An 8,014-nucleotide genomic window follows, 5' to 3' on the forward strand; every position below is an offset into this window, starting at 1 on the left:
GCTGTTTGGTCAGGAGATGCATTATTTCTTCTTCTCCTTCCCCTTCTTCTTCTCCTTCCCCTTCTTATCCTTCACCTTCCTCCTCTTCTCCCTTCTCCTCCTCCCTGCTCGTCCTCCTCCCTCCTCCTCCTCTTCCCCCTCCTCCTCCTCCTCTTTCTTCTTCTTCTTCTTCTGCCTCTTCTTCTTCTTCTTCTGCCTCTTCTTCTTCTTCTTCTCCCTCCTCCCCCTTCCCCCCTCCTCCTCCTTCTCCTCCCTCCTCTCCCTCCTCCTCCTTCTCCTCCCTCCTCCCCCTCCTCCTCCTCCTCCTTCTTCTTCTTCTTCATCTTCATCTTCTCCTCTTTTTCTTCTTTCTCCTAAATAAAGATGGGGTCTCACTATGTTGCCAAGGCTGGTCTTGAACTCCTGGGCTCAGTCAATCCTCCCACCTTGGCCTCCCACAGTGCTGGGATTACAGGTGTGAGCCACGGTACCTGGGCCATTTCTTTTAAAATGTCTGCAGACCTGAAATTATTCATATTTGGGAAGTTAAAATTTCTTCTTCTTATTTTTTATTGTATAAGTAATACACAGCCTTGAAGAATCTTGCAGACATAATCTTATTAATCCTTAAAGTGGCTGATCATTCAAAAGTCAATTATACATTTGTTCAATAAGCACTTATTAAGCTCCTACTGTGTGGCAGGCAGTGGCTTAGGCACTGGGAATGCAATGTTGAATGAACATGTTTCTGAATCTTAAGTTGCTCACAACTAAATGACATATTATGGGGGAGGGAAAATACAGAGAGAAGAGAAATCTGAATGTGCTTTTAAGGACCTCCTAGCCTGAGAGTGGAAGCAAGGCCTATTCTGAGGACACAGGCAGACCCCCCAAAACAGGAACAGTGGGACTTACGACAGGTGCCAGTGCTGGGGAAGGGATGTTTGGTTCCAACAGACTCCTGGAGGACTGGGATATGGAACAGGGCCGAGGAAGGGGGGTGTGGGTGGGGAGGTGAGGGAAGGGCCTTCCAAACAGGGGAATAGTCCCCTCAGAGACTCAAAATAAGAGTGAGTGTGGGGGTGAGAGGGAGCAGCTGGACGGGAGAAACTGAGCTGGGGAGGGAAGGGGCTGAGGCCCATAAACTGAGTGGGGTCATGGGCACAGACATCTTCAATCGATGACTTGAGGGAAGCAGAGATGCAGAAATTCCAGAATGGAGCAAGTTAAGCCACCACCTCATCCTTTGTGGTAGTTCTGAGTCCATGTAAAAGAGTCACATAAAAAGATGTGATCTACTTTCTAATTCCCTGGAGGGACTTTGATGAAATTTGGATACGGGATTCATTCGAATATGACTAGAACCCATATTGATAAGACACTGTGTTCCCAGGCACACCCCTCCATTTTCTCTGAGAAGTTTCTCCCCATCTCACCTGTCCTGGCAGCAGGCTTGTCAGGGGATGGGTAGGAAAGGCAGAGATGGGCAGAGAGGCTGTCCAAAGGGAAGGAGAAAGGGAGCAGACAGATGCAGTGTACCACACTTGCAGCCAACAGCCAAGATCACAAGGACTAGGAAGACATGGATGGAGAGCAGTGGGCATAAATGTGACTTCGAGTGTCCAGCTGGCAGGTGAGGAGACGTGTCAGAAGGTGTGGCAGCTGCTGGAGGCAGCCGTGGGAATCAGGAAGAGAGTCACGTCTAGATCTTGTTTAGGCTCTTCTGGAGGCAGATCACTCTGGGGACTCTGAGCTCCAAGGACAGTAATAAACAGCCTACTCAGAGGAGGGTGACCAGGACAGTGATGGTGGGGAATCAAAGCCTGGTCACAGGAGTACCGGTGAAAGGCCCAGGAGAGCAGACTCTGAGGGAGATGTGGCAGCTAACTGCAAAGATTTGAAAGGCTTCTGTGGGACCGCAGGAAGGGTGGCTGACTCTAGCCGATGACCTAGATTAGGCAGTGTCTTTGCAGTTAGTTGCCACATGTCCCCTGAAAGGTGGGCTTCTCCTCCACATGTGGGCAGACTGTCTGCCCACCTTTCCCTTTTCTGCCTGTCCCCTGCCAGGCCTGCTGCCAGGATAGGTGAAATGGGGAGAAACTTCTCAGAGAGAATACAGGGGTGTGCTTGGGAACAGAGTGTCTTATCACTACGGGTTGATACGATGTTTGCAGTTAGCTGCCACATCCCCCACAAAGACTTCTGGAGGGGCGTGCCTGGGAACACAATGTTTTATTCATATGGGTTGCTGTCTTATTCCAATGAATCCCATATCCAAATTCCATCAATATTGCTTTAGGAAGCTACAACAAATTTGGCTCAATATAAGAAGCACCTTTCTATTGATCCTAACATGGGAGAGACTACCTGGGGAGTGATCAAATTTCAAGCAGAGATTGGCTAACCGTTTGGCAAGAGGTTGAGGGCGGGAGTGGAGATGGGTGGGGATATGTGTATGAAGGTGTCTCACATCTTTGCTGTACTGAGTTCACGTGGTGGAGCCTGAGAAAAAAAATTCTACTCTCCGTGTTATATGGGAAGAATAAGGTCAGGTGCCAGCGAAAGCTAAAGTCACAGAGAGGCCAAGGGCCCTAGCCAGGATTGTAAAATGAAGCTAAGTTTTCTGGCAGCACAGGGTCTATTACAGGGTGTGAGTTTGATTATCCCTGGGGTCATGCGTGTTTGATACTCTAAGGGGATCCAGGTTGGCTCTGATAAAAAGCGCAAAGGTAAAGCCAACCACAGCTCACCTTTCTCATCCTCTCCTGAGAACAAGTTGGGATTGTCCCAGAAAATGTGGCCCTGACTTTTCTCTTCAGAATTCCTGATTTTGTCCAGTCATGGAGGCCTGGGGGACAGATGGAGGGAATCGTGTGCCTGAATCTGAAGAATATTGGAATAGAGATTCCACAAGGCAGGGGCAGGAGAAATAAAGGACAGAGAGGAGAGGAGTTGGTCAAAGAAGTTATCTCAATGTCTAAATGAGTAGTCTTAATTTGAAGCTCAGGGCAAGAGGGAGTAACTCTAGGGACCTAAACAAGGAAGGCTAGCACTAAGACACTGAGGCGATTTCCTGAAACAGATAATATTTCCATCAGAGACAATAAGAAATCCCGTTAGGAGAAAATGTCTCTCACTTTCAGCTCACCCCGGTGAAAACAATAAGCAATTCTATAAACCATGTAGGAAATGCCCACACGTGCAATATCTCACCTGAGTCCCACCGTACCTGGGAGTGGGGAGACCAGGTGTGGGGGTCTGAAGTCCTTCCAGGGACCACAGAGTTCTCCATCCCTGCCCGTGATCAATGCTATTCCCACAAGGCAGATACTTAGAGGGAGAGCCAAGCAGGTGCATTCATCAATCAAACCAAGAGGCTGGCAGGAGGGAGCAAGCACCTGGGTTGGTGAGAGTCCCAGGGAAAGGCCGCCAGCTACTCTTCGCTCTGAGAGGCAGGGTGGCAGGGTGGGGCACTCTGGAAATATAAATTTAATTCCACCAGCTTCTCATCCACAGAGATTTTGATCTGAGGACGTGGTGAACTGGAGGAGCAATCATTGACTCAGTAAAATTCTAACTCCATCTGACCTTGGACAAGGTGCGCGTTTCTGGGCTGGGAAAGTTCCTGGTCTAAGGAAGAGTCTCTTGAGAATGTCATCTCTTTTCAATTACCCAGCCCTTTGGCCCAGGATGCATCTTCAAATTAATGAGCCATTTGCTCATTAATTGGTCCCAGGGAAACAAGTCCAACAAATTACTGGGCATTACCCTGAACTTGAAGGTCCCTCTTCAAGGTTTCCCTGGTTGTATCAGCTTTCCGATCAGTCTGGGAAATGGATGTCTTCAGGTTGATCAATGCTGTGTTGCAGGGCTGGCTAGGAATTTGGGGTATTGGGAGGTTTTCTAGCGTGGAGGACCGGATCCGAGTGGCCCAATCCCAAGCCTGGAAGGGTTTCCAAGGGGCTCTAAGTGTGCATTCTGGCCTCCACGCCTGTCCCTGTGTGCTCAGCCCTCAGTGTTTGTGCCCCCCCTGCAGAGCAATCACTCTGCAGCGAGGGCAAAGGCTCCTCACATCTGGCCCCAGCTCCCTCCAGCCTCAGGTGTGCCCAGCATCCCTTCTTCCACGTGATGGCCCCTAGCTTTCCTAGGGCAGGTCCGTGGACTCCTTAAGGCTTTCTCTCACAAGATGAGGAATGGGCCCATCTCAAGAGCTTAAATGTCCTGTTCCAGCCTTTTCACTGTTTCCAGTAAAGCAGGGGCTTGTTCTAAAGTTGTTTTTTTTTTTTTTGTCTGATTATTATATCAGCTTCTGGGTTCTCTCAAATGCAAGAGTGAGGGAAAAATCTTTCCTTTTTTCCTTTTTTGAGATGGAGTCTCTCTGTGTTGCCCAGGCTGGAGTGCAGTGGCATGATCTTGGCTCACTGCAAGCTCTGCCTCCTGGATTCACGCCATTCTCCTGCCTCAGCCTCCAGAGTAGCTGGGACTACAGGCGCCTGCCACCACACTGGGCTAATTTTTTTGTATTTTTAGTAGAGACTGGGTTTCACCATGTTAGCCAGGATGGTCTCGATCTCCTGGCCTTGTGATCTGCCCACCTCAGCCTCCCAAAGTGCTGGGATTACAGGCCTGAGCCACCACGCCCGGCTCCTTTTTTCTTTATCTATCCTGTACTATGCTTCAGTTTCCCTGGAAGGTACAAAGAGCCCCCTTTTTACAGAGGAAGGAAACTTAGGCTCAGAGATGGTCAGTGACCTGCCTAGAGAAGTGCAGAAGCAGGAGTGGAGCAGAGCCCAGGCCTGGCGGCCTCCATGGCACGGAGTAAGATGGGCCCCACCGCCTCTCTCCTCCACGCTCATCTTTGTTTTCCTCCTTCCTGGCTTCTGCTCTGCTCCAGCCTTGCTAGTGAGTGACTCCTGGGGACCTCCTTCTTTGCCGTCTGTCCTAAATAAGGCTGCCCCTCTGTCTGCACCTCTCCTTCCTACATAAGAAGGCTTGGCCCCTCCTCTGCTGCCTGGCTGCTTTCGACATCTCACCCTACCTCCCCATTGTCTGTGATTTCTCTGCACTCCGCCCAGGCCTCAGCTTTCCCCACTCCCCTGGGATTTCCCTGTCCCACGTCCCTGGTGGAGTCCCTCAGGGCTGGGTGGCTTGTCACTGCATGTCTCTCTTCACTCTTTTCTTGGTCCCATCCCACAAAAAGCTCTCAAAACATCACCACACCTGCTCCTGCCTATGCCCCACAGCGAGCCCCTGGCAGCCTCATCTCAATGATCAGTTCTGGGTTGTGTGTGTGAGTCCTTGGGTGGGGGTGTTTTGGTACTCTGTAATCCAGCACCGCTGGGGTAACTCTCAAGTATAAGGGGACATGTGGGATGCTGGGAGGGCATCAAAAGACACAGGGGACTCAGTCTTGCTTTCAAAAGGCTTACAGAGCGATTGAAGGGCCAGGAAACACACAGCACATGCATGAAAATGAGCCAAGCAATGCATCAATATGTACTGAGTCTGGCAGCAGCCGAGCTTGGAAAAAGAGACCAACAGAGCACTTGCCTGATGTGGATTGAGGAAAACTTCCTGTAGGAGATGGCATTTACCTGCAAGGCCTGATGGACCAAAAACAGATTCAGGACCAAATGTTCAGGAATTGAGATCTTTGGTGGCCCAGAGCTTGACTAAGGGTAGGGTTTTGTGGCAAGTTGCCGAGGCAATCAGAAGACTTTTCAGAGAAGAGAAGAGTAGAACTGGGCTTGGAAGACAGAGAGGAACAGGGATGGAAAGGGAAGAAGAGGATTGAACAGTCTGGGCAAAGCATGAGAGTGAAGTGGTCAAGGCGTGAGGCTGGGGGAGTGGGTGAGCAGGGCAAGATGTAGGAGGTGCGGGTGGTGTGAGCAGGCCGATGACAGAAGGAGCCCATGCGATGCAGCGGGCTTGGACTCTGGAGTGAGGCAAGCGTGGCTTGTCAGTTACCTGCTGGATGACCTTGGGCACATATTTCAACCTCTGTAAACCTAAGATGCCTTTTCTTTAAAATGGGGCTAAAAGCTCCCACCACACAGACTTTGTGTGGTGTTTAAATGCAATGTGGTTCCTAACAACATAGTTGCTGCCTGTAGATGTTAGTGTCTCTTTCTCTCTCATTTTATCTTTATTTCATAAATGCACAGTACATAAGTAAGCCAGGAGAGAGTGTGTGGCTCACACCTTTCGTGCATGTGGTTTTTCATATCCCACACACCCACCCTGATCCTGGGGACATCACAGGAGATGACGGGCCTGGTCTGGCAGCACTGCAGCTCCAGCTCTGTTGGGCTGCCTTGAAAATGGGCAGTGGAAAAAGAATAGGAGTTTGATTCAGCGATGGGAAGAGTCTCAGGAATTGACTTATGACTTAGACTTTTTTTTTTTTTTTTTTTTTTTTTTACTTTTTTGGGCCTGTGCTCTCACTTCTCTGTGAGGCAGGTTAGATGGTGTGACCTTTGCGGCTCCATGGATGGGAGCATTCTGTAATTCTCTGTGTACTCGTTTACAGGGCCCAGTTCCACTTGCCTGTCTTTGAGCCTCTTCCCAGTTTAGGAGGAATATCCCTTGAATTGAAATCAGAAAACCCAGGTTCTGGTCCCAGATGTGTCTTTTCCTAGCTGGAGTGTCTAGAGGAAGCCACTTAGTCTCTGAGCATCAGTTTTCTGTTTCATGAAATGGGTTGAGAACAGCTAGACTGCCCAGTTCTCAGGGCTCTTGTGGGATGCTCTTTGTGTATGTGTTTGGTGGGGTGAGCTGTGCAAATGTAAGCTATGGTGAGGTTTACGGCACTTATTCCTTCTAGTCCTGCATTTCTCCCTTCTCACAGGAGCACCTGGAGTACGTTTTGCAGCTAAGTTGTCTACCAATTCCCTGACCATCCAAACCTTTGATTTTTCTGTGTGTCAGTTTCTTAGTTCAAAGATGGGAGTGTGGATCACTGCCAGGATCTGTTTTTGGCTGGCACACACATGCACACAAACATGTGTACACACACATACTCACACCCCTCCAAAATGCTAGAAGGAATCGATGGCGCAGAACAATATGTCTCATGAGGGAGTATGCTGAACTAAAATAATTTTGATTGCCTGTCAGAAAATGATTAGGCAATAGTCATTACCATGTCAAGACTGTCTCAGTCTCCATTGTTCCTAACAAGACCTGAATTACTCATTCCCTAAAGAGACGGTTGGTTTAGCAGCCGAAGGATTTTAGTGCTAGGACAGAGTCCCAGATAGCAGTGCCATGGAGATGGCGAGGGAGCGGGGTAGCGGGGGAGTGGTGAGGGGCACTTTCTGGAGGAGGGTATAAGGCAAAAACTGTGGGAGGAGAAGAGGGACAAGGCTCAATGTGAAGAGTGCAATGGAGAGGGCAAACACAGCCAGCCCGATTCAGAGTCACAGAGCAATGGGATCAGATGATCTTCACAGACTCTCTTTCTCCCATAGATCTTGCACACCATAGTGGAGACTTCCCACGTACATCTATGGTTTGCCACTTACAGAATTGCTTGGAGCCAGCTGAAGTTAGAGCTGGTTTCTTCCCTTTGAGTCTTCAATTCTGTGTTTATGTGCAGGCCTGGAGACCACGCCAGGCTTCTAAGAAGTCTTCAAATGAAAGTCTGCGTGGGGTTCTGGTCTGTCCAGATCTCAGTGCCACTATTATCCACTGACATTGATCAAGTGCTGCTCTCCAGGAAGGCCCCTGAGGTTTCCTGGTCCATTGCAATGCATGCTGGGGGCTCTTGCACTTGGGTGGAAGTAAAATCTCCTCACTAAACTCTGCACCACCAAAATCTCCTTCTCAGAATGAATTGAAGAAACATTTTCCAAGTGCTTGCATGTGCGAGGAGCCAAGGATTCAGAGTGATAAAACAGGCCTTCTGCCCTCAGAACTCTCTGTGGTGGGGTACTTCCTGTGCTGTCTGGCTTTACACACAGCAGGCAGAATGACTTGAATTCGGCTGCTGTGCTGTCGTACAACATGCTGTTTAGGATCTTACACACGATAGCTA

Source organism: Macaca nemestrina, chromosome 10 (genome assembly GCF_043159975.1).
Source record: "Macaca nemestrina isolate mMacNem1 chromosome 10, mMacNem.hap1, whole genome shotgun sequence".
Classification (NCBI taxonomy): Eukaryota; Metazoa; Chordata; class Mammalia; order Primates; family Cercopithecidae; genus Macaca; species Macaca nemestrina.